The sequence below is a fragment of the Elephas maximus genome, chromosome 23 (genome assembly GCF_024166365.1).
Source record: "Elephas maximus indicus isolate mEleMax1 chromosome 23, mEleMax1 primary haplotype, whole genome shotgun sequence".
NCBI classification, from domain to species: Eukaryota; Metazoa; Chordata; class Mammalia; order Proboscidea; family Elephantidae; genus Elephas; species Elephas maximus.
In genome coordinates this window covers 15,104,333-15,130,195 of record NC_064841.1, presented here as the reverse complement: position 1 = coordinate 15,130,195, position 25,863 = coordinate 15,104,333, and positions in this window count along the sequence as shown.

The following is a 25,863-nucleotide window of genomic DNA, read 5'->3' as shown; positions in this document are numbered from 1 at the left end:
TGTCAGGGTGTACCCATAAGCTCAGACTCAAAACTAAGACAATTTGTGAAAAATCAGCCATTGGCCAGTCCAAGATGTTAATATCGTTGTTGTTTATTTAATGAATTTGAATTGCTATGCCTTTGGGTAGACATGGGCTGTCAAAGTAGAACAGAAACTCCCACTGGGGCTTATCTAACCCCCGTGGCATTCACACTACCTGCCAGACCCTTGGGAGCGTGTAGGTTTAAAACTTGTACCACTGTGGTGAGGGGCTATTTGTTCCATAGTAGAATTGTTGCCTTCCATGAAGGGGCCCCATGTTCGATTCCTGGACAGTGGACCTCATGCACGGCCATCACCTATCTGTCAGTGGGCGGGTTGATGTTGCTCTGATGTTGAACAGGTTTCAGTGGAGTTTCCAGACTAAGGCAGACTAGGAAGAAAGGCCTGGTGATCTACTTCTGAAAGTCAGCCAGTGAAAACGCTATGGATCACAATGGTCTGATCCACAACCAATCACTAGGATGGCACAGGACAGAGTAGCGTCTCATTGTGAATGGGATCGCTATGATTTGGACAGGTTCCTCACCCTTAGTAATCAAAAGTTGGTGTCAGCATTTATCATTAATAGTTGGACCTATTTCTGAGGCCAAATCTCAGTTCTAATCTGAATGAATGACTGTCCAAATATGATTTCAGGAGCACTGGTGAAAATTACCCTGATCCCTGAAAAATGACTTGCCTACTCTCTGATCCCTGATGCTCCTACCAAGACATGAAACCTTCCCTTCAGTCAGTACGTAGTTATTGATCATCTAAGTGACCTGTGCATTTTTTTCCTACTTAATCTTTGTAATCATCATATGAGGAACTAATAAAATTGAGTCTCCTTGTTGCTTCCCCAGGAAGCCGACTTTGAGTAGGAGATTGGTATACAAGAAGTACTAGAAATCAGCACCTATGGAAGGGAAGATAAAGAAGCAGGAGTGGGCAGATGGAAAAATTGGATATAATCAACTTCAACAGAGGTCTCACCCATCCCTACATGGAGCTCTGAAGCTGGAATGGCTTTTGAGAGTTGACCCTATTTGAGGCAAACGGGATAGGCCTTTATGCTCTTATGTTGGCAAGTCATTGGATATAAACTACTCCAGAAAGGCACAAGATCTTGGTCAAGGTGACTCTTTACCTGAGGCAATTGACAAAGAGGGCTGGAAGCTGAAGCGGTAAGGATATATGTAAGTCTCCACCCCTGAAGTGGGATCTGGGCAGCACTGGGTCTTGCTAAACATTTTCACCCTTGCAGGTTGTGCCTAAATTGCCAACATTTTGGGAAAGTTTACATATAGATGCATTTTTATGTTGAAATATAAACATCTGATATCAAATGCAAATAACAGGTTTATTTAGAGGAGTAAAAAAGAGCAAAATGAGTGCCAGTAGAGGAAGAGAACACTGACTAATAAGTCGATGTAGAAGGAGAGACAAGGAGGAAGAGAAGGAGAAGACAAAAAGTTCCTTCATTATTTAACCATGACACCAGTCTTGCATCTGCTACATGAAAAGATTTTTCCCCAGGCTAGGAAAATTCTGAGTGTATAAGAAGTGAATTTTAGAGATGTACTTTAGTCTGAAGCAGTCATGATGATTCCATACTCTCTGTTGGCCTCATGGTGTTGAGAACACCAGATATGGTGGGCATTGTACTGGCTCCACTTTCTGTACTAAGTTATAGGGGACTGTGTAACCTATCTTGGTTTCTGATGTGACTTGGCTACACAGGTTGAGGTGTGCATTAAGACCAGTTAGAAGTTTTCCAGGATTCTGACCTTCCACAGGGCAAAGAAAAGATTCTTGAGAAAGTACCCTTTGTGAGTACTTTTTTAAACAAGAGGCATTTCTTAAAACTAGAGTTTCAAGTGAGAACTTTATAACCCAAAGATAAGCATGATGTTATCACACTTCTATATATTTGTGACTGGCAAAACCTTCTGGAGACTGGCAGTATTTAACAACTCTATTTTTATTAATTCTTATACTTCCAGACAAAATGTTCATTCCAAAGCCTCTCTAAGTGAAATTGAAAATGCATGTTGATTACATATTTGAAGATTATAAGAATTGGGGGGTATTTTAATTTGGAGCATCAAGAAATTCTCGTATAATCTTGAATAAAGACATATCATTTAAATATATAAACCATGACATTAGTTCCCTTAATTGAATGAGTTGTTCATGAGGCTGAAAAGGAATGGAGAATTTACAGAGCCAACGTTCCTGCCTGTAGAGATACAACCTCAAAATAATGGTACGGTGATAACTTTCTCAATGTTTGGTAAATTCAAGCGGAATCAGAAGCAAAATGCTTATACCTTAGCAATTCACAACGAAGCTGTAAGTGCAAACTCATGTTCACATGACACCCTGCTTAACAAATTCTTATGTGAGAAACCCAGGAGGAGCAAAAAGAGGAAAAAAATACGTGAAGGAGGGAAGGTAAAACGTCTGTATTTCACACTTAGCGAATTTAACTACCCTTTGCAGATTATCACCAGACTCCCGCACTGAGACACCAAAGAAAATCTTCTGCCCTACATTTTAGCACATCCAATTAAAAAAAGGGGGAAAAATTTGAAAAGGCTCACAAGATTTAATTTTATTATGGTATTTAGCTTGTTTTGGAAAGGGAAAGAAAAAATTTTTAAAATAAATTTCTCTTAATTATACTTCTTTGTGTGTGTGTTTATTCTGACCAAGGAGAACGCAACAGGCTTATTCTAAGTGACTAAAATGAGGTATCAAATTATCTTTCGTACATGACACAGAACAAGGGTATCTTCCATTTGATGATTCTTTTCATTGTTTGGAATAATGTTAACTCTCCTGATTTATTGTTGTTCAAGCACAAACACAGTTTAAATCCATTGTGGACGTAGACAAGCTTAGAATGATTTCAGTTTGACAAAGCTGAAAATTCTTGAAGTAGAGCCAATATTCCATTTTACTTCCCTTTGATCTAGAAGCCCTTCTAATCAAAAGACTAGGCCATGACCTGCTGGACCTCTGCCCATTCCACCCGTAATATACAGACTGGGTTACCTTCTTATGGGAGACAGTGTGTTAATTACAGACCAAAAAAATCAAAGCAGACCATGACTGATTCCTTCCAGAAGGTTCTTCCAGCCACTAAAAGCTGTTACTATTTCATAAGAAAACAGAAAAATCCCTTGCTTGGTTGGGTTAGGACTGACTCATGTAGTCAAAGTGACCAGTTCATTACTTCTGAAGACCTTCTCTATCCAGCAGAGAACTGATGAATCTCAGGGTCAGCGGAGCCCACTTAGGTTCACATGTCTAGATCCTTGATCCTTGGCCAGTAGTAAGACAGCACCTATCTTCTCTCCTATAAAGCAAAAAAAAAAAAAAAAAAAACCCAGTTGCTGTCAAGGCAATTCCAACTCATAGTGACCCCATGTGTGACAGAGTAGAACTGCACTCCATAGCTGTGATCTTTCAGAAGTAGATTGCCAGACGTTTTTTTCTAAGGTGCCTCTGGGTGGATTGGAACACCAACATTTAAGTTAGTAGCTGACTGCTTAACGTTTGTTCCACTCAATGACTCCTTTCTCTCCTATCCAATCGAAACCCGTTGTTGTCAAGTAGATTCCAACTCATAGCAACCCCATATGACAGAGTAGAGCTGCCCTATAGGGTTCCCAAGGCTGTAATCTTTATGGAAGCAGACTGCCACATTTTTCTCCAACAGGACAGCTGGTGGGTTTGAATTGCTGACCTTTCAGTTAGCACTTAACTTCCCTCCTATACCCGTTCTTAAATTGATGTGTTGTTCTCCTATATTTCAATCATCACAGTCATTCTGGGTGGCATCACTGTCCATAAAATGAAATGAGCCAGCTAAAATTCTGGATTATCAGCTGTTCTCTCTCAACTTCATTGACCCGAAGCACTATACCATTTCACCAGTCCACTCGCATGGTTAAACCTTGGTCCTTGCCATTATGTGCATAATCTCACCTCTGAAACACTAAATCGAACCATTCAACTCTGTGACCAAAACCTCCTGCTGTTCGGCTTTCTCTCTCCTTGGTCCAGGTTTCTTGTTCTTCAATTTCTTAGGAACCCGTGGTGCCTGCCCAGTATATATTTTTCTCCCTCCATTAAACCCTTTCCTTTTTCACTTTGTGCTCCATTACATGCCACCACCATCAACTGCTGTCTAATGGGATCCCTCAGCCTCTTGCCATTAAAGCCACAGACTCACTCATATCTGCACCCATTCTTTCCACTTCAGTCCTGTTACAGTTTAAGAGTTACCCCAGCTTCTGTTCCAGGCCAGTTCCTCCACCTAATCTATGAATCCTATTTCATCCTGCCTTTTCAGGAACACTAATCTATTGATTATGTGCCCTTTCTCTGTAGCTTCAAATTCTCCCTCTCTTCTGACCATTCTCTATCAGATTTAAACATCCTCAAGTGTCTTCTATCTTAAAAATGACAGTCTTTCTATCCCATATTTTCTTACATCTACATTTGATAGTTACCTCCCTTTGCCACAGGAAAATTTTGTAAAACAGATACCACACTTGACTCTATTTTCTCACCTCCCACCATTCCTCTCAAACTTTATCATCACAGTCATTGATGTTATTCTTTTGATAATATAATGTGCTATTTTTATAACTTGGACCCATTGGCAGTATTTAACACAGGCCATCACCTACTCTTTCTTAAAATATTCCTTTTTCAGCCTTTCTAGGGCAATATAGGAGCCTGGTGGCACAGTGGTTAAAGTGCTTGGCTACTAACTAAAGGTTGGTGGTTCGAACCCACCAGCCGCTTCTCAGGAGAAAGATGTGTCAGAGTGTTTCCATAAAGACTTACAGCCTTGGGAACCCTATGGGGCAGTTTTACTCTGCCCTATGTGGTTACTCTATAGGGTCATTATGAATTGGAATCAACTTGACAGCAGTGGGTTTGGTTTTTGGTAGGGCAATACACAAGAGGCCTTGGTGGCACAGTGGTTAAGTGTTCCACTGTTAACTGAAAAGTTGGCGGTTCAAACCCACCAGCCACTCTGTTCTGTGGGGAGAAAGATGTGGCAGGACAGCACTGTCCTTTTTTGTTGTTGTTGTTAGGACAATGTACTCACCTGAATTTCAACCTGTTTTTCTGGCTGTTCCTTCTCAGTATCTTTGCAGGTGCCAGTTATGTTACTTTTATTCCTTAAGTGCTAGGCTCTTTTCACATTCCATTTTTCCTTGATGGCTCCCATAGCTTCCATGATACTAACATATCTCAAATCTTTTTATCTAATTGAAATCTCTCCCTTGAGTCCAGACCTGTATCTCCATCTATTTCTTGGACATTTCTAATTGTATACCAGCTTGGTACTTTCAGATCAGCTCAACAGAAGCCAAACTTAGCATCGACTGTGTACTTTTTCTGGAGTGTGTATTTAAGAAACAGGATTACCACCCTCCTAGCCATCCATGCCAAAACCTGGGGATCGTACAACACTCTTAGCTCCCTCCTTCTCTGAACAAATCGCTTAACCAAGATCCATCGATTCTCCTTCCGAAATATCTCTCAAGCTTGTCCACTAGCTCTAGTTCCAGGTGAAATTGTTCTTTTGTGAGTACCTGACAGTGGCCCTTCCTGCCTTCAGTCAGTTTTGCACACTGCAGCTAGAATGACCTTTCAAAACTCTGATTTTTTGATTATGCACTACTATGCTTAAAACTTTTCAATGTCGTCTTATTGCTATTATGAGCATGTTCAAACTGCTATCTATGGCTTAAAAAGTCCTATTTCACTCATATCTCATACCTTTCCCTGGCCTCATTGTCCATGCTAGAACCAAAAAACCCGTAGCTGTCGGGTCAGTTCTGACTCATAGCGACCCTATAGGACACAGCAGAACTGCCCCATAGGATTTCCAAGGAGCAGCTGGTGGATTCAAACTGCAAACCTTTTGGTTAGCAGCCAAGCTTTTAGCCACTACACCAACAGGGCTCCATGCTAGAGCTGTATTGAATTAATTTCCTTTAAATAAAGGTGTATGGTTTCCCTGAGTTTATCTTAGTTACCTAGTGCTGCCATAACAAAAATACAAGATGGCTTAAAGAACAGAAATTTATTGTCTCACAGTTTTAGAGAGTAGAAGTCCAATCAGAACATCAATAGAGCTATGCTTTTTCACTGTTGGCTGTAGGGGAAAGATCCTTTCTTGTCTCACTGAGTTTCTAGCAGATCCAAACATTTCTGGGTTTGTAAGCAAAGTCTTACATGGTTTCCTCTCCCCGTGTTCTAATTCTCTGTGTCTGTTTTCCATTTTTGTAAGACACTACTCAGAAGGGATTAGTTTGGGACCCACCCCACTCTGGTATGACCTCATTGGCATAAAAAAAGAAAAACCCTATTTTCAAACAGGGTTATAGTCACAGGTACAGGGGTTAGGACATGAACATATATTTTTGGAGAAGCAATTCAATCGTAACAGAAGTCAAGTTTTTTTGCCCATGCTGTTCCTACTGCTTTTTCTCTTACTTCTCCCCCAACTTCTTCACCTGGCTGTCTTCCATTTGATGACTCAAATATAAGTTTCTCTGGGAAGGTTTTTCTGATACCTCCCACCCCCTACATACACATTCTCGCTCTATGAGATAATTGAAACCTGTATTTTCCCACACATAGCACACTGTATTTTCATTTTATTTCATTGTCTTCAACCACTGTACGGTGAACCTCCATTAAAGCAGTGAATTTGTCTAACTTGTTCACCATTATTTGCTTAGTCATAAGCATATTTATATAATTTTGTTGCATAAATACATAACTGGATATGTAAAAATTATGGAATGTCTGTTATAATTTAGGTTCTAAGACGGAACTTCACAGAAGTTAAACGGATGTATCTAGCTCTCCAGAAGTTTGTAATTGAAGTGGGGAGAGACCACTATACTCCTCCCACCCTTCTCAACAAAAAGAGTTAAAACAAAACAAACAAACAAAAAAACAAAACAAAAAAACCTTACTGTGCTATTTGACATTTAAATTCAATGAAAGTTCAAGGATGGAGGAGATAAATTACGACAAGGAGAGAGGTTGAAATCAGATATTTAGGGCCTTGAAGCCAAGCCAAAGAGATTGGGTTTGAACTGTAACAGCTCCAGAAGACAACGTAAAGTATTATAATGAAATGCGCAAAGACCTGGAGCTAGAGAACCAAAAGGGAAGAACATGCTTGGCATTTCTCAAGCCGAAAGAACTGAAGAAAAAACTCAAACCTCGAGTTGCAATACTGAAGGATTTTATGGGGAAAATATTGAACAACACAGGAAACATCAAAAGAAGATGAAAAGAATACAGAGTCACATACCAAAAAGATTTAGCTGATGTTCTACCATTTAAGGAGGTAGCATATGATCAAGAACCGATGATTTTGAAGGAAGAACTCCAAGCTTCACTGAAGGCATTGTAGAAAAAACAAGTCTCCAAGAATTGACAGAACACCAATTGAGTGGTTTCAACAAATGGATGCAGCGCTGGAAGTGCTCACTCATCTAGGCCAAGAAATTTGGAAGACAGCTATCCTGGCCAATCAACTGGAAAAGATCTGTATTTGTGCCCATTCCAAAGAATGGTAATCCAACAGAATGCTGAAATTATCAAAAACTATCATTAATATCTCACACAAATAAAATTTTGCTGGATTTAATTAAAAAATGATTGTGGCAGTACATTGAGGGGAACTGCCAGAAATTCAAGCCAGATTCAAGAGATGGCATGGAATAAGGGATATCTTTGCTGATGTCAGATGAATCTTGGCTGAAAGCAGAGAACACCAGAAATATGTCTACCTGTGTTTTATTGACTATGCAAAAGTATTTGACTATGTGGATCATAACACATTATGGATAACATTGCAAAGAATGAGAATTCTAAAACACTTAATTGTGCTCGTGCAAAACCTATACATAGACCAAGAGGCAGTTGTTCGAACAGCAAGCAGATACTACCTCGTTTAAAATCCAGGAAAGGTATGTGTTAGGTTTGGATCCTTTCACCATACTTATTCAGTCTGTATGCAGAGCAAATAATTCGAGAAGTTGGACCATCTCAAGAAGCACATGGCAGATGATACAACCTTGTTTGCTGCAAGTGAAAAAAACTTGAATCACTTACTGTTGAAGATCAAAGACCACAGCCTTCAATATGGATTCCATTTCCACACAAAGAAAACAAAAATCCTTACAACTGGACCAATAAGCAACATCATGATAAATGGAGAAAAGACTGAAGCTGTCAAGGATTTCATTATACTTGGATTCACAATCAACACCCACAGAAGAAGTAATCAAGAAATCAAATGAAGTATTACATCGAGCAAATCTGCTGCAAAAGACTTTTTTAAGATGTTAAAAGCAAAGGTGTCACTTTGAGGACTAAGGTGCCTAACCCAAGTCATGGAATTTTCAATTGCTTCATATGCATAGGAAAGCTGGATTATGAGTAAGGAAGACCAAAGAAGAATTGATGCCTTTGAATTATGGTGTTGACATAGAATATTGACTATCCCATGAACTTCCCGAAGAACGAACAAATCTGTGTTGGAAGAAATATAGCCAAGTGCTCCTTGGAGGCGAGGATGATGAGACTTTATCTCACCTCCTTTGGATATGTTATCAGGAGGGACCAGTCCCTGGAGAAGGACATTATACTTGGTAAAGTAGAGGGTCAGCGAAAAAGAGGAAGACTGTCAAGGAGATGCAACAATGGGCTAATACATAGCAATGATTTTGGGGGTGTTGTAGAATGAGGCAGTGCTTTGTTCTGTTGTATGTAAGGTCGCTATGAGTCGGAATCCATTAGAGGGCACTTAACAACAAAACAACAAATGCATGCATACAAACACACACACTTGAAAGCAGACCCAAAGAAAATAGCATGGCAAATGTTCAGTAGACCATGCATAAACTAATACGATATTTAGCCTATATTAACTGAGTTACATCAAATCTGTTCTTCAGATGGTGTCTAAATTCAGGTGGGATATACTCAAGGTCATATTTTGGCTCTTGTGGACTTGCTCTGATTTTCTTCAGTTTCGGCTTGAACTTGCATATGAGCAATTGATAGTCTGTTTTCCAGTCGGCCCCTGGCCTTGTTCTGACTGATGATATTGAGCTTTTCTACCGTCTCTTTCCACAGATGTAGTCAATTTGATTTCTGTGTGTTCCATCTGGTGAGGTCCATGTGTATACTCACCATTTATGTTGGTGAAAGAAGGTATTTGCAATGAAGAAGTCTTGCAAAATCCTATCATTCGATCTCTGGCATTGTTTCTATCACCAAGGCCATATTTTCCAACTACCAATCCTTCTTCTTTGTTTCCAACTTTCACATTCCAATCAGCAGTAATTATCAATGCATCTTGATTGCATGTTCGATCAATTTCAGACTGCAGCAGCTGATAAAAATCTTCTATTTCTTCATCTTTGGCCCTAGTGGTTGGTGCATAAATTTGAATAATAGTCGTATTAACTGGTCTTCCTTGTAGGCGTATGGATATTATCCTATCACTGACAGTGTTGGACTTCAGGATTCATCTTGAAACGTTCTTTTTGATGATGAATGCAGCACCATTCCTCTTCGAGTTGTCATTCCCAGCATAATAGACCATATGATTGTCCGATTCAAAATGCCCAATACCAGTCCATTTCAGCTCACAAATGCCCAGGATATCGATGTTTATGTGTTCCATTTCATTTTTGACAATTTCAATATTCCTAGATTCATACTTCATACATTCCAGGTTCCGATTATTAATGGATGTTTACAGCTGTTTCTTCTCATTTGGAGTCATGCCACATCAGCAAATGAAGGTCCCGAAAGCTTTACTCCATCCACGTCATTAAGATCGACTCTACTTTGAGGAGGCAGCACTTCCCCAGTCATCTTTTGAGTGCCTTCCAACCTGGGGGGCTCATCTTCCAGCACTATATCAGACAGTGTTCCACTGCTATTCATAAGGTTTTCACTGGCTAATGCTTTTCAGAAGTAGATTGCCGGTTCCTTCTTCCTAGTCTGTCTTAGTCTAGAAGCTCAGCTGAAACCTGTCCTCCATGGGTGACCCTGCTGGTATCTGAATACTGGTGGCATAGCTTCCAGCATCACAGCAACACACAAGCCCCCACAGTACAACAAACTGACAGACACTAGTGACCAAAGACCAGACAAGTTGTGGAATGACATCAAGGACATCATCCATGAAGAAAGCAAGAGGTCACTGAAAAGACAGGAAAGAAGGAAAAGACCAAGATGGATGTCAGAGGAGACTCTGAAACTTCCTCTTGAGCGTCGAGCAGCTAATGCAAAAGGAAGAATTGATGAAGTAAAAGAACTGAACAGAAGATTTCAAAGGGCCTCTCGAGAAGACAGAGTAAAGTATTATAATGACGTGCAAAGAGCTGGAGATGGAAAACCAAAAGGGGAGAACATGCTCAGCGTTTCTCAGGCTGAAAGAACTGAAGAAAAAATTCAAGCCTCGAGTTGCAATAGTGAAGTATTCCATGGGGAAAATATTAAATGACACAGGAAGCATCAAAAGAAGATGGAAGGAATACACAGAGTCATTATACCAAAAAGAATTAGTCAATATTCAACCATTTCAAGAGGTGGCATATGATCAGGAACTGATGGTACTGAGGGAAGAAGTCCAAGCTGCTCTGAAGGCATTGGTGAAAAACAAGGCTCCAGGAATTGGTGGAGTATCAGTTGAGATGTTTCAACAAACAGATGTAGCGCTGGAGGTGCTCACTCGTCTATGCCAAGAAATATGGAAGAGAGCTTCCTGGCCAACTGACTGGAAGAGATCCATATTTATGCCTATTCCCAAGAAAGGTGATCCAACTGAATGTGGAAATTATAGAACAATATCATTAATATCACACGCAAGCAAAATTTTGCTGAAGATCGTTCAAAAACGGCTGCAGCAGTGTATTGACGGGGAACTGCCAGAAATTCAGGCCGGTTTCAGAAAAAAAAAGTTTTTTTTTTTTTTTTTCAGAAGAGGACATGGAACCAGGGATATCATTGCTGATGTTAGTTGGATCCTGGCTGAAAGCAGAATACCAGAAAGATGTTTACCTGTGTTTTATTGACTATGCAAAGGCATTCGACTGTGTGGATCATAACAAACTATGGATAACACTGCGAAGAACAGGAATTCCAGAACACTTAATTGTGCTCATGAGGAACCTTTACATAGATCAAGAGGCAGTTGTTCAGACAGAACAAGGGGATACTGATTGGTTTAAAGTCAGGAAAGTTGTGTGTCAGGGTTGTATTCTTTCACCACACCTATTTAATCTGTATGCTGAGCAAATAATACAAGAAGCTGGTCTATATGAAGAAGAACAGGGCATCAGGATTGGAGGAAGACTCATTAACAACCTGCGTTATGCAGATGACACAACCTTGCTTGCTGAAAGTGAAGAGGACCAGAAGCACTTACTAATGAAGATCAAAGACCACAGCCTTTAGTATGGATTTCACCTTAACATAAAGGAAACAAAAATCCTCACAAGTGGACCAATAAGCAACATCATGATAAATGGAGAAAAGATTGAAGTTGTCAAGGATTTCATTTTACTTGGATCCACAATCAACAGCCATGGAAGCAGCAGTCAAGAAATCAAAAGATGCATTGCATTGGGTAAATCTGCTGCAAAGGACCTCTTCAAAGTGTTGAAGAGCAAAGATGTCACCCTGAAGACTAAGGTGCGCCTGACGCAAGCCATGGTATTTTCAATCACATCATATGCATGTGAAAGCTGGACAATGAATAAGGAAGACCGAAGAAGAGTTGACGCCTTTGAATTGTGGTGCTGGCAAAGAATATTGAATATACCATGGACTGCCAACAGAACGAACCAATCTGTCTTGGAAGAAGTGTGGCCAGAATGCTCCTTAGAGGCAAGGATGGCGAGACTGCGTCTTACATACTTTGGACATGTTGTCAGGAGGGATCAGTCCCTAGAGAGGGACATCATGCTTGGCAGAGTACAGGGTCAGCCAAAAAGAGGAAGACCCTCAACCAGGTGGATTGACACAGTGGCTGCAACAATGAGTTCAAGCATAACAACAATTGTAAGGATGGCTCAGGACGGGGCAGTGTTTCGTTGTGTTATGTGTAGGGTCGCTATGAGTAGGAAGCGACTCGACGGCACCTAACCAGAACAACAACAACTGAATTACGTCTTAGTAACCCCCTCTATATAGTTTATTATATCTTCCTTATACCCATTAAGGCCCTGGTGGCACAGTGGATAATTTTGGCTGCTAAACAGAAGGTTGCATTTCAAACCCACCAGGGCCCTTTGGAAGCCCCATGGGGCAGTTCTACTCTGTCCTATAGGGTCACTATGAGTTGGAGTTGACTTGATAGCAATGGAACTTTTTTTTTAATACTCATGGCTTTAAAAAATTTATAAATTACTTAAAATACTCTTTGGTCTTAATTTTTATAATTTGTTAATAATAGGACATAAAAATAACATTGCTATGAAGATACTAAGCTCTTTTTTTTGACTGTTTTTCCTATTTCATTAAAATCAGCTGAAATCACATCAGTCATAAGTTGTCATTTTGTTTAATTAAATTTGGGCTAAACAGTTCATGGAAAATGGAAAAAAAAAAAAAAAAGCAGTACCTTAATGGATAAATAGATTAATAAGCTATGTTAGGCTGATAGACACTTGATGCAAAATGCCATTCTAAAAGAGTGATTTACCAAAATATTCTTTTGGCTTGTTTTAAAAACTGTAACATTAGAAGAATGTGAAGAATGCTGTATTTTATTTTGCTTTTAATAGAAAACTTTAGAAGGGCCAAAATGCTGAAATGTGTTCTTGTAATCTATTCAGGAAAGAGAAGCAAACTGGGGGTTTGGAGCTTGGTGTGGTTCTCCTTTCCACATTGGGTGGACATTGAAGGTAACAGGTGTTTAGTAATAAAGAACAAGTCTTGATAGGAAATATGAATACTCACTATGATGAAATGAAAGTGATTACAATAAAATTTGGCACCCCGAAGAGACAATCACAGACTGCTCAGATGCAGAAAGCTTTTAACACTATCCGTAACTGAAGCATCTGGCAGTTCCCAGATGTTCTACAGCTTCCCTCTAGAAGGAAAAGTCAGCTTAATTCAGTGGACCATTATTGGAAAACATAATTTGAGTGTGTTTCCCCTTGAATGACTATTGATTAGAATGATGCAGAAATATATTCTGCACGATTTAACTCAACTTTAATAAGTCTAGTGTGTGCAAAATATGTACCAACTTCTGTTAGGTATGGTGGGAAATACAGAGATGAATAAGACATTATATTGAAACTGGTATTTCTTTGAATTTGTATCCAAGGAGGCTGTGTATAAATGCTAGAAAAAGAAGAAAGAGCAAGTAATTCCTGCTATTGAGAAGTTTAAATAAAACCATATCTGGATTTATATATCTCATCATAAGCACGTGCTGATTGAGTTTAGGTTCCTGAAATGAAATGGAATAGGTGTAAACATCAAACACACCAGGAATCCTTAATATTTCATTTGCTTGTAAGTATTAATGACCTTGTTAATTGTTTGGTCCTTTATACTACCTCCATAGGCATAGTCTCCCACACCTTATTATATTGATTAGAAATACTAATAATAGTTTTAAAAGCACTGATTAACTGATTTATATTCCGAATGGTTCTAAAAATAGTTTGAGATGGAACTGAATGAATGCTTTTTCTAAGTATTTTAATTCTAGAGCATTTTCCAAGTGTTATGGTCTGAATTTTGTCCTCCCACAAAGTTATATTGAAGTCCTAACCCCTGTACATGTGACGATGACCCTGTTTGGAAATAGAGCTTTTCTTTGTTATATTAATGAGGCCATACAGGAGTAGGATGGGTCCTAAATCTGATCCCTTCTGAGTGGTGTCTCATAAAAAGAACAGAATAAGGGAGCCCTGGTGGCTGCTAACCAAAAGGTTGCCAGTTTTAACCTACCTAGCTACTCCACAGGAGAAAGACCTGGCAATCTTGTTCCTTAAAGTTTACAGTCAAAAAAACCCTATGGGGAAGTTCTACTCTGTCACATGAGGTCACTATGAGTCAGAATTGACCTGACAGTCTCCAACAACAACAATAACAGACTTTTAAGTGCAGTCCACTTAAAAAACAAACAAAAAAAAAAAAAAAAAAAAAAAACCAGAATAGACACAGATACATAAAACAGAAGACAAATGCCAGGTGAAGATACATCTACAAGAAGCCAAGAAATGCCCAGGGTTACAGAAACAGGAAGAGACAAGGGTCTTCTCCTACAGAAGATCCAGAGAGAGAGTGAGTAAGAGAGGCTATCCTTGCTGGCATCCTGGCTACAAAACTGTGAGCCAATTAATTCCTGTTCTTTTAAGCTACCCGCTCATGGTATTTTTTATTATACCAGCACTAGGTAACTAAGACACCAAGTTTTTGTCTGTTAATCATACATGCCACCAACAGTGTGCATGTTGAATAATATTTACACATTAATTAGGCTAGAAAAAAATTAAGTAGATGGATAATTCTCAGTATGCCTCTACAAGTTTGCAGTTAAAGAGATTTGTTTTCCAGATAATCTGTGTAGGTATAGGCTCTGATATAAAGGACGTTTAAAATTTTTGTTTTCCATGATGATATGTGTTAGAATACCCTCTTATCCATTTTCTCACAAAATTCTGTAATGATGCTCTGTGCAGATGCAATTTTCGTATGAATTGCAAAATATGATGATTATTCAAAAACTTATTGTTGGGTAGTATGTTGTGAGTATATATCTGCCTATGTCTGTACCTGATTCTAAATCAATAATTACCTCTCCAGCTTCCTAAGATGATGTCAGAGGAAAAAAGAAAAATTCTTCAGTACAATGAGACTAAGGGAATCTGCAAAGCTATATTATCTATTAAAAAACCAAAAACAAACCAGTTGGCACTGAGTCAATTCCAACAGACAGTGACCCCATGTGTGTCAGAGTAGAACTGTGCTTCATAAAATTTTCCATGGCTGGTTTTTTGGAAGTGGATCACCAGACCTTTTTCCAAGGTGCCTCTAGGTGGACTTGAACCTCCAACCTTTAGGTTAACAGCTGAGCACGTTAACCATTTGTACCACTCAGGAACTTCATATTATCTACAATACTGTATAAAATCATTTTCAAGGCAGGGAACCCGAAATATTAAAAAGTTGAAAGTCCTCTGAATGGTCAGATGAGAAGAATGTTATCTCTACCTGGGGTGGAGAGATTGACAGCTAACTCCAAGAAAAAAAAAAACAAAAAAAAAAACTCCAAGAGCCCTGGTAAAAGTTTTGACCAAGCCACTCGAAGATAAAGCAGTTCTGTGAACCGGAATTCTGAGATACACACGTACAACCTCTTTATCTGCTTATTTGCTCATAAGTCAACCTTTCAGACTTTTCCTGGACATCTGGAAATCTCTTTTCATCAAAACTAAACAGGTCAAGGGTCTCTTATGGCATCGAGTTCTTTTTGTAAAATGGAAAACAATAAAAACCCTATAAAGCATTCTGGGGCCTCTGTCTCAAGTCCTCCAAGTCATTCTTCACCAGTTTGGTTAAAATACCCTGCCAGAAGTGAAGAAACCTAAATTTGGATTTCAAAAGTCAAATCCAAGATACTGCTTTACAGTTAGGCTACTTTGCCTCTTCTGCCCTAACCCAGAGAAAGTCCCTCATTCCTTCCTTCTACATTATTGAGAACACACAGACATCAGGGGACAAAAAGGAGATGAATCACGGCCAGAGTGCTTCAGGACTTCCCATTCTAGCTGGAAACTGAGGTATGGTGGTGGACGCTCCAAATATGTATTCTAAAAGAAGAGGACTCACAATCCTTCTTTATTCTCAAACTGCCAACAGCATGCATATATAAATACATATCTATAAATATACATGGAGAAGTATATATATTTTTTCTCACGGATGTCTTTACCTTTGCACATTTTCTTCAAGCACTTGGGTCCATACACACGCTCATGCTTAGTTTCCCTTACCCTTTACACACGTAACTGCGTCTTCATACTTCCAGAAACTTAAAGGCAGGAGTTTCAGAGAATTAATGTTACTATGGACTCAACGCGTAGAAACATATTTTCTCTTTTAAGAGATAAAAAGTATCTGACATAGCTACAAATAAGTCAAGGAAAAGCATTTCACAAGCTGAACTGCTTTTTCTCAACAGGTAGCCTTGAGTTTGCACTAGGGAAAGAACGTCATTACTTCAAAGACTTGCAATAATATGGGGCATTGTTTCTGTTGTAAATGGTTAACTAGCCTGCATTCTTGTGTTTTGAAAAGTAGGTTAATTTGGATATTAAAGGTATGACCCTGTGAACCCAAAAAGTAACAAAGAGGTCTCACAAAATGTCAAATGGTCTAGGTACACAGAAAGTCCAGTCACTATGTTACCATGACTTATGTTTAAAGTCTCAAATATTTTCAAATATTTGAGTGTTATTTCTACTCATGTGCAAAGTCATAAAGATACATATGAAAGAATGTTAAAAAAATTTTCAGGAAAATGTCATTTTTAGGGAACTTTTAATTACTATTCTGACTTTTGGGCCGTAAAGCCGTTTCCCAGACAGTGTGGCAAATTCAGCAACGTGGGCTCATTGTCCTTGTGGGCTGGAGAGGGGCAGTGTTATTTGGCTGAGTTATCAAGGGAACATCTGTGAAATGACAGATGTCTAGCGCCTGGGCAGTGCCGGGTAAGCTCATGTTTTGTTTATGAGGCTGCCTCTCAGGAAAAAAAAAAAGAAATTCCTTTTTAAACTTGTCTTAGCAGAGCCTAAAATCACACTTCTCCTTAAGTGGTACGTGATTTATATAGTAACCTAAGTTATTTTTTCCTCTTTCCTCTTTATTGCCAAAACAATCCTGTAAGACAATCTCTGTGCTGTAACCCCCCTTCGGCACCGCGGTTTACTTACTTCAAAGAAAAGTGTGTAGAAATGTGGATTTATTTTAAAGGTCAGTTCTCATGAAGATGAGGAGAGTTTAGATTCTAACTACGTTTTCGGTACCTGAAACATCTGTTCTTCCCTTTTCCTTCCCGAAATTCAGACTAGACCCGAGGCCTTGTTTCTATGGAGGCAGCAGTTGCTGTCGGAGTTATTTCGACTACAAACAGACTTTTCAATTCTCATGCTTTTGTGCAGGCTTCATAGTTTTAAGCCTTATCTTGGGCTTTTCTTCCTCTTTTCTTTGATCTTATGCCAGAGAAATCTTAAAAGGCAAAGCGAGTTCGTGGTGTTTGCTCATTTTTAACTTTGCAGTTTTAAGGCGGATGTATCAGAAACATCAAAAACATCTACCCTAGTACAGGTGACCTGCCTCGACTGCTGAAACACAGGACAGAGGCGGGCTTATGTTCAGGGATCCATATCATTGTGTCTTCGTGTGTATTTCTCATGTCATGTCTACATTTCCACTGGAGAAAATTTTAAAACTGGGAGACAATATGGAGGCGAGGTGAGACATATTGTACGAGTTTGAGTATACTTTTAGAAGGCAAGAATTGGGAGGGTTGGCTTGTGCTAAGGTTTAAAGGATGGACATGTTTTATGCCCCTTTTTGTCAAAGATATAAAGTTGCTATAGAAGCAGAGAAAATATATTTTATATAAAGAAACTCTTGTGCAAGACAAAAGTTTATCAGAGGTTACTAGGGAGTGTGGGGAGGGGGAAATGGAAAGTTATTGCTTAATCGTTATGAGGTTTCTGTTGGGGGGATAACAATTTTTTTTGTTGTTTTTGAGAAATGGCTTATGGTGGCATTACACAGCACAGTGAATATGATTAATGCCACTGACTTGTACACTTAAGAAACAGCAAATTTTTGTGATATTTGTTTTGTTACAGACAAAAAAAAAAAAAAACCCATAAAGCTTCAAAAAAAAAAAAAAAGGAAACCCCTCAGAGAGATAAACTGCATAGCCCAGAAAAAGATCTCAGTAATGTTACCTGTTTGAATTCTTACTCCTGAAATGGGTTGAAATCAGCCTGAAGGAATGAGTGCGGTGGTTTCCTTTAAAAACTCTCTGGGATTTGAAGGTTCCCACTTCCTAGGGATCCCAAGAAGTCTGATTTTCAGCAAATTGTACTTATGCCCTTGCTTCAAAACTCAAAAGCAGGTACTCATGGGAGAGGTTCTGGGAGCAGGGAGAGGAGAGACAACCACACGTCCAGGTAGTGAGACGACAAGAAAGGAGAGTGGGATTCTTTGCTGCCATCTTTAGCAAGAACGTACCTGATGACTCAGTAATTCCACTCCTGGGTATGTGCCTAAAAGAAATGAAAGCAGGGACTCAAATAGATCCTTCTACACCAATACCTGTCGCAGCATTTCTCACGATTGCCAAGGGTGGAAACAACCAAAGACATGTCCATCAATCACCTGATGAGTAGGTAAACAAAATGTGGTATATACACACAATGGACTAATATTTAGCCAATAAGAGAATGAAGCCCTGTTATATGAGACAGAGTGGACGAATCTTGAAAACATTATGCTGAGTGAAATAAGTCAGACGCAAAAGGTGAAATATGATCCCATTTATATGAAATGCCTAGGACAGACAAACACCTAGAAACAAACGTTTGTTAGTGGTTACGCAGGGCTGGGGAGAGGAGGGAATGGGGAGTTAACGCTTAAGGGGCTCTGAGTTTCTGTTCAGAGAGATGACAAAATTTAGAAATAGATAGTGATGGTTTCACAACTTCATGGACATCATTAATGTCGCCGAATAGTAGAATTAAAAATGGTTAAAATGGCAAATGTTCTGTTATTTGTATTTTACTATGATGAAATTAAAAAAAAAAAAATCTACAACTTCTTTTGGTACTGTTTTAAATTATCCCTGAAGGTGTCAGGGGAATGAGAGAGGAGAGAACTAGTTGGTTATACAATGCCCCATTAGACAGGGGAAAGGTAGGCAGACAAAAATAAGATAAATCGGAGGTAACCCTATTTCTTTTGTACATGTCATTTGGAATTTCTTTTTCTTTCTGCATTTCAGAGATGGTTAGGCAGCCAAGTGATGAATTTCTTTATAAAAAAATTTGTAAATTAAGACTTAAGTGAATTTAAGCCCTTCCAGTATTTTGGGGTTGTGAGTCAAAGGTTAAGCTCTGAATTGGGCAAAGAACAAAAGTGGGACCCCAGTTAGACCTGGCATCAGATCTCACACGTTTTACCTGGGACTTAGCCAGTCTGAGAGCAGGCTGCCACCTGCTGCTGTTAGACAAAAGGGGAACTCAGATGTGTAGGATCCTGAGCGTCTTCTCCTTGGCCTCCTAAGCACCAAATCCTCACTGGTAACGTTTGTCCTATGCTGGCCTTCACCTCTTTAGAGATCTTATTCAGAAAAGAAAAAAAACAATCAAAAAGAAAAAGACTGAAGAAATACAAAATACTGTTTCTTTAGGCAGAAGAAAAGAAAGATGTTTTAGTTTCAAAAAAAGTGATTTGAATAGTGAGCGGGGAGAGTTATTCCCACAGAAAGTGGTGAGCAGATATTCTCAGGTACAGGACAAAAGGAAATGGTTTTACACCCCAGCGTAAGAGCTGTGAAGGAGAATGATCTAACAGCAAGGATAAACACAGGCACAAACAAAGCTTTGGAAGCACTGTCCCTGTAGAGGAGCTACTGTGATAGCCATTTACTTGAACAGTTTGGTGGCTGACTCTTTTAAGCCTCACGCACCTGCTTGTATACTAAAAAAAAAAAAAAAAAGCTTGGGGCTAACCTTTGGACAATTTTTGTTTGCTGCTTTTCCTTTTTAGAATTAAGGAGATCTGATAACAACTTGTACTATGATCCAAACCACAATTTAAAAAACTGAAAAGATGTTAGCCATTTTTCAGTAGAGAAAAAGAAAAATGTTGAAATTGTTTTATTTATTTATTTATTTATTTATCCTGTCTTGTTGTGTGTGCCAATTGTTGTATTTGAATTGCAACACTTGCTTTGGGTCATGGATTTTATTTCAGTATTTTTAAGGCTCTCAGGAAGAGCAGTGTTAGAGAACAAAATGGCAGGCATTTAGGCAAATCAGGGATGGGAGTGAGTGCTGGCAATTCATTTACATTACAGAAAGTGGTTGGAGAAATTCTCAAGTTGGATTCCCCAGTCTTACATGTTAGGAAAACAGGAGCTGGAGAGGTTCCGGTGAACGGCCTATTGTCACAGAGCTATTTGGGGACCCAAGGGTAATAAGCATCCCTGTCTCCAAAAATCCAGAGCCCTCCATTGTACTAGCTTACAGTTCCCCCAAAGGACAATGCCTGATGATAGAAGGGACGTGTTTCTGTTTGGTAATAACCTCATGAGCTGGTGCATCCAACGATTATAGGGCGGAGGCTTATCTTCAACTAATGGTTCTCAAAGGAGAGAGAGTAGGTGAATTTTCAGATTTGGAGTAGAGAAATGTGTCTTGTTTTTGTAAAAAATTACTCCCCAATCTTGCTATGTAAGGAATACAAAGAAGGGACAGTCCTAGGCCTGTTTGCAAGACCTGAGACAAATTCTCAGAATGTCATTGTGTTGGTTCAGCCTTGGAATGCCTCACAATTTTGTTCATCCCGTGCATAGGTGTCCAAAAAAAAAAAAAAACCAAACCCAGTGCTGTTGAGTCGATTCCAACTCATAGTGGCCCTACAGGACAGAGTAGAACTGCCCCATAGAGTTTCCAAGGAGCACCTGGTGGATTCGAACTGCCAACCCTTTCGTTAGCAGCCATAGCACTTAACCAGTACACCACCAGGGTTTCTGTGCATAGGTGTAGTGTGTATTTATTGTATTGTTTGAGAATTGTTTCTGGTTCTGATTCAGAAAGAAGAAAAAAATGGGCTAAATACATGTTTTAAGTATAGATGAGTAATAAGTACAGCATATATTGATAGAAAGGCCAAGATATAACCAATAGTCATGATCAGTAATTATGCATGAGGCACTGGGGCACTAAATATTCGTGATACACTAAATAAAAACAAGAAAAAAACAAATCCATTGTAGTCAAGTTGATTCCAGCTCTTGGTGAGCCTATCGGATAAGGTAGAATTGCCCCAGAGGTTTTCCAAATCTTTACGGAAGCAGACTGCCACATCTTTCTCCAAGGAGCTGGTGGGTTTGAATTGCCAACCTTTCAGTTAGCAGCTGAGCTCTTAACCACTGCATGACCAGGGCTCCAAATATACAAGAGACACTAAATTTTTAAGACACACTAAATATACATGAATGCGCAATATGCTGAGGACTTAATTCAACCACCCATTGGTGACACACCATTGTGGTCCCATGTGCCTTCTGCACAAGAAACATAAATAAAACCCATGGCCATTCAGTTGGTTAATTGGCTGGCTACAGCAGGGGCCAGCTGCACTACTCCTTAAAACTCTCCAATAGAGCCAATGTCTGTCATTGGCCCAGGGCACCTTCCATCAGTTGGCACTTTTGCTCAAATCTTAATTCAAGTTCTCATAACCACAACACTGAGGGAAAGTCTGATGTGGCAGAGAGAGGAACAGGATGTAGGAGCGTGGCGTAGCCAGGATTTGAGTAGTATGCCTGCACCCTGTGCTACTGTGTTGTTGTGCCTCACCTCATTCCCATGCCTTTTTTATCCCATTGTAAATTTATTTAATAAAATATGTGATGTGATCATTTTAATTTGGTCTGTGAACTATTTTGTTCTTTTACCTCTGGGATAGTGTATTAGTTTTCTATTGCTGCTGTAACAAATTACCAAAAATGTAGTGGCTTAAAACAATACAAATTTATTACCTTACAGCTCTGGAGATCAGAAGCCCAAAATGGGTCTCCTTGGGCTACAATCAATGTGTTGATAGGCTGCATTCCTTTCTGGAGGCTCAGGGGAGAATCCATTTCCCAGCCCTTTCCAGCTTCGAAAGGCTTGCTCACATCCCTTGGCTCATGGCCCTCTTGCATCTTCAAAGCCATTAGGGGCAAGTTGAGTCTTTCACATGATGCCATCTCTCTGGTTCTAACCTTTGTACCTCTCTCTTCCCCATTAAAGGAGCCTTGTGACTACATGGAAAACCTGGTGGCATAGTGGTTAAGTGTTATGGCTGCTAACCAAAAGTTCAGCCGTTCAGATCCGCCAGGCGCTCCTTGGAAACTCTATGGGGCAGTTCTGCTCTGTCCTATAGGGTTGCTATGAGTCAGAATTGACTCCATGGCTATGGGATAGGTGTGATTACATTGGGCCCACCAGGATAATATGGCATGATCTCATTATGTTAAAATCAACTGTTAGAAAACTTAATTCTATCTGCAACCTTAATTTAGCCTTTCCACGTAACACAACACAATCACAGATTACAAGGATTAGGAGGTGGACATCTTTGGGGGGCAGCCATTATTCTACATATCGCAGAGATCCTCTGCCTGGAGGCTACCACTAAATCAAAGTAATTTTCCACATGACTAATGGACTCATTCATTTAACAATCTCTCATTCATTTCATATTGAATTATTACCAGGTGCAGTGCTGAGCACCCTTCTCAAAGCCTTCCCTCCTTAGTCTCCACACAGAAACCAAGAAGCTTGTAGTTGTTATCTGGCTATTTTTCTCTGATACTGCAGGGGATCATGAAGCCACAGGTAAAACCTTCAACCCCTGTTTGAACTGGAGTTATTAACCCAAGACTAGGGTGACCAATCATCCTGGTTTGTCTGGGCTAAGGGGTTTCCTGAGACCCAAGACTTTCAGTGCTAAAACCAGGTCAACCCTGAGAAAACTGGGATGTCAAAGTCTCTCTAACCCTCCTGCCATCCGTTCAGTATTTCCCATCAGCCCTTTGCGTCAGAGGCAATTTTACTGTGATGGACAGAGGTTTGAGGAAGGAATCCAAAAGCCATGGTTCTGTGGCTTAAATGTCTCTGGGCCTGTGAACATTATCTTCAAACCTTTCTGTTTCTAAATTTTTTTCAACTATAGAATAAAATGTTTGGGCCGGATTATTGTAGTTTTCTTTCCATTCTAAAATGCTATGATATTTTTGCCTGTTTTGCGAAATTGTTCATAAATGCTGAAGTAGACTACAGAAAAGTTCAGGGCAAAGGCCATTGTTCTTTCTTTACTAGATCCCTGACTAGCCAGGTGCAGAGTCGCTGTTTAAGACTCCCGTTGGTTTGGCTATTTACATAGAAAGTACTTTGGCTCTCTGTAGAGTCTTTCCAGCTCCAAGCAAATATTTGAAGTTAGGGGCATTGAAAGCTTTTAAATAGAGTGAGCAAGCATATAATTAGGCTTGAGTTTCTCTCTGGCCCAAGGCAAGGCTTGTTCCAAGATATTCCAAAGTTCTGTAAGTAATTATGGCATGTTTGTATGTGTATTTGGGGCAACGTGGATGTTTCATAAATACTTTTTCTTTTGCTGTACCACAAATGGAAATAGGAATTGCTGATTCATTAAAATACCCTAGAAAGCCACTAGTCTCTTAAGATACAGCAATGTGAATGAGAAACTGAATTCTTTAATAGTATGTAGACAAACACGGGGCTTGGACAGCCTAATTGTTCATTAAAATCTGCACAGTATAAATTAGGATATGTTGGATTCAAGTTCCAGATGAGGAAAGGACAAAGTTTAAATGCTCTCGAGGGGGGTCCTATTGTATTATTTAGGAATGTATATTCTTCAGGGAAGAGAGAGGAATGGAAGATAGCTTTACAGCTACTTGTGGTTCTTAGGAAGAATGGCCCCTGGTTGTATTACCATGTTACCCGTTTAACTCCCACTTGCTGTACACACTGTAGGCGCTGTGCAGCCCAGGCCAGGCATCCCAAGCATCCCCAGAGGTGACTCAGAAGTCTTCTTTGAGTCTTTTCATTATTACCTAATTTGAGCGGCTATGGCAAGGAATCCAAAAGGGAGGGGCTATTTATTACCAAACACTCATTTCTTAGATCTGTGTTTGTCACCCGTAAACTCACCTGTACTGTTGTATGTATGAGGAAGTTCCTGTCTCTTCCTTATGGATAGTTTAGGGAAGTCTGGACGCAGAGCCGAAAGGTTGTATATGGCTTATGTTTGGTTACCCCTTTCCTTCATACAATACCAATAGAAGAATAAGGAAAAGTGAAGGTGCACATATTTAAGAAGCACCTGTGAGTTTGGTTTTTAAAAAAGTACTCAATATTTTAGCCTTACAGGCCCATGTCACTGGCCTATAGTAGGGAGAGGTAGAAAATGCCATTTTTTTTTTTTTTCCATTTGTTCCCTTGTTGCTCATTTAGATCCTATAGGCTTAAGTAATTATGAACTGGCCATCACAGTGGTGTGTGTTTTGTTTTTAAACCTAGTCCATTCCTTTTCTAATGCCTCCTGCTTAGGATGTGACAACAGGTGGGAAAATGGGCTTTAGAACTTAAGAGAAAATTACCATATAGATGTTATCAGGTAAGACCGGAGTCACCATAGTGTCTTCCTAACTTATTTACTTTTGTTTAGTGCATCTTTGTGTTTTATCCATCCATCCAGTTTTATCCATTTGTTTTGTCTTCTGTAGCAGAATTATTAAAAAATATACATATATATATATATATATATATATAGCAAATGCCAATTACACGTCATCCAGAAAATGTGTAGAAAGCGTATAGTCATTTTACTATACTGTAAATGTACGGAGCATAATTTTATGTTTTTATTAAAGATCTTATTTTCAAGTTTTCCTGTGATTATGTTAAATATTAATCAGATTATATGAATGTTTATATTACTATTATAGAAAAGACTTGAGGATTAGAAAATGAATAAGCATTTTTGCCATGTTTACACTGTGAACACATATTTTTGGAGAGTGTATATTGCAACCCGGTGATAAAGAAAGAGAGTAAATGGTAAATAAAAGCATATGATCATGCTTTCCTTAATGTCCACAATATGTTTTATGAAATAGGACATTATGAGATTTGGACGTTAGGCGAAAACCGTATTATATTCTCAGCAAACAGACATGCCTAAATCACGAGCAATGGCATTCACTGATTTTCCTTCCACCTTTTGTTTCTCTTTCTAATGGCTCCTTCTTCTTCGCCTCTTGCTGCTGCTGTCATCAGCACTGGGTTTGTTGAGTTTGGGAGCCATGATGCACTTCATGGTAATATTCTTGAAACAAAATTAAACAGAGAGATAGCACCACAACACTCAAGGGAAATGCTATACACGAGATTGGGTGCTGCTGTCTATGAGTCAAAGTATACACTGTTATACAGTAAACTTTTTATTTGTAAATAGAGAAACTTCACATTAAAATAACACTAAAAGTATAGCACAGTAGGTAACGTAAGCCAGTAACATAGGCATTTATGATGGTGGTGTAGTGGTTAAGAGCTTTGCTGCTAACCAAAATGTCGGCAGTTGGAATCCACCAGGCGCTCCTTGGAAATCCTATGGGGCAGTTCTACTCTGTCTTACAGGGTCACAATGAGTCTGAACTGACACGATGGCAGTGTTTTGTTTTTTAATTTTTTTTATCAAGACATATGTATCATACACCTGGCAGCACAATCGCTTTGTATACAAGAGACATGAAATACATGCGTTGTGTGCCGGAGGCTCTTGTGTTAGCTACATCCAGGTACACTCACTATGTCCTGTTCTCCCATTGGGATTTCTGAACTCTGTCATAACCTTATGGGACCACAGACCTATATGCGGTCGGACATGGCTCAAGTGGGTGTTATGCGGCACCTGACTATGCGATTTCACAAGCAT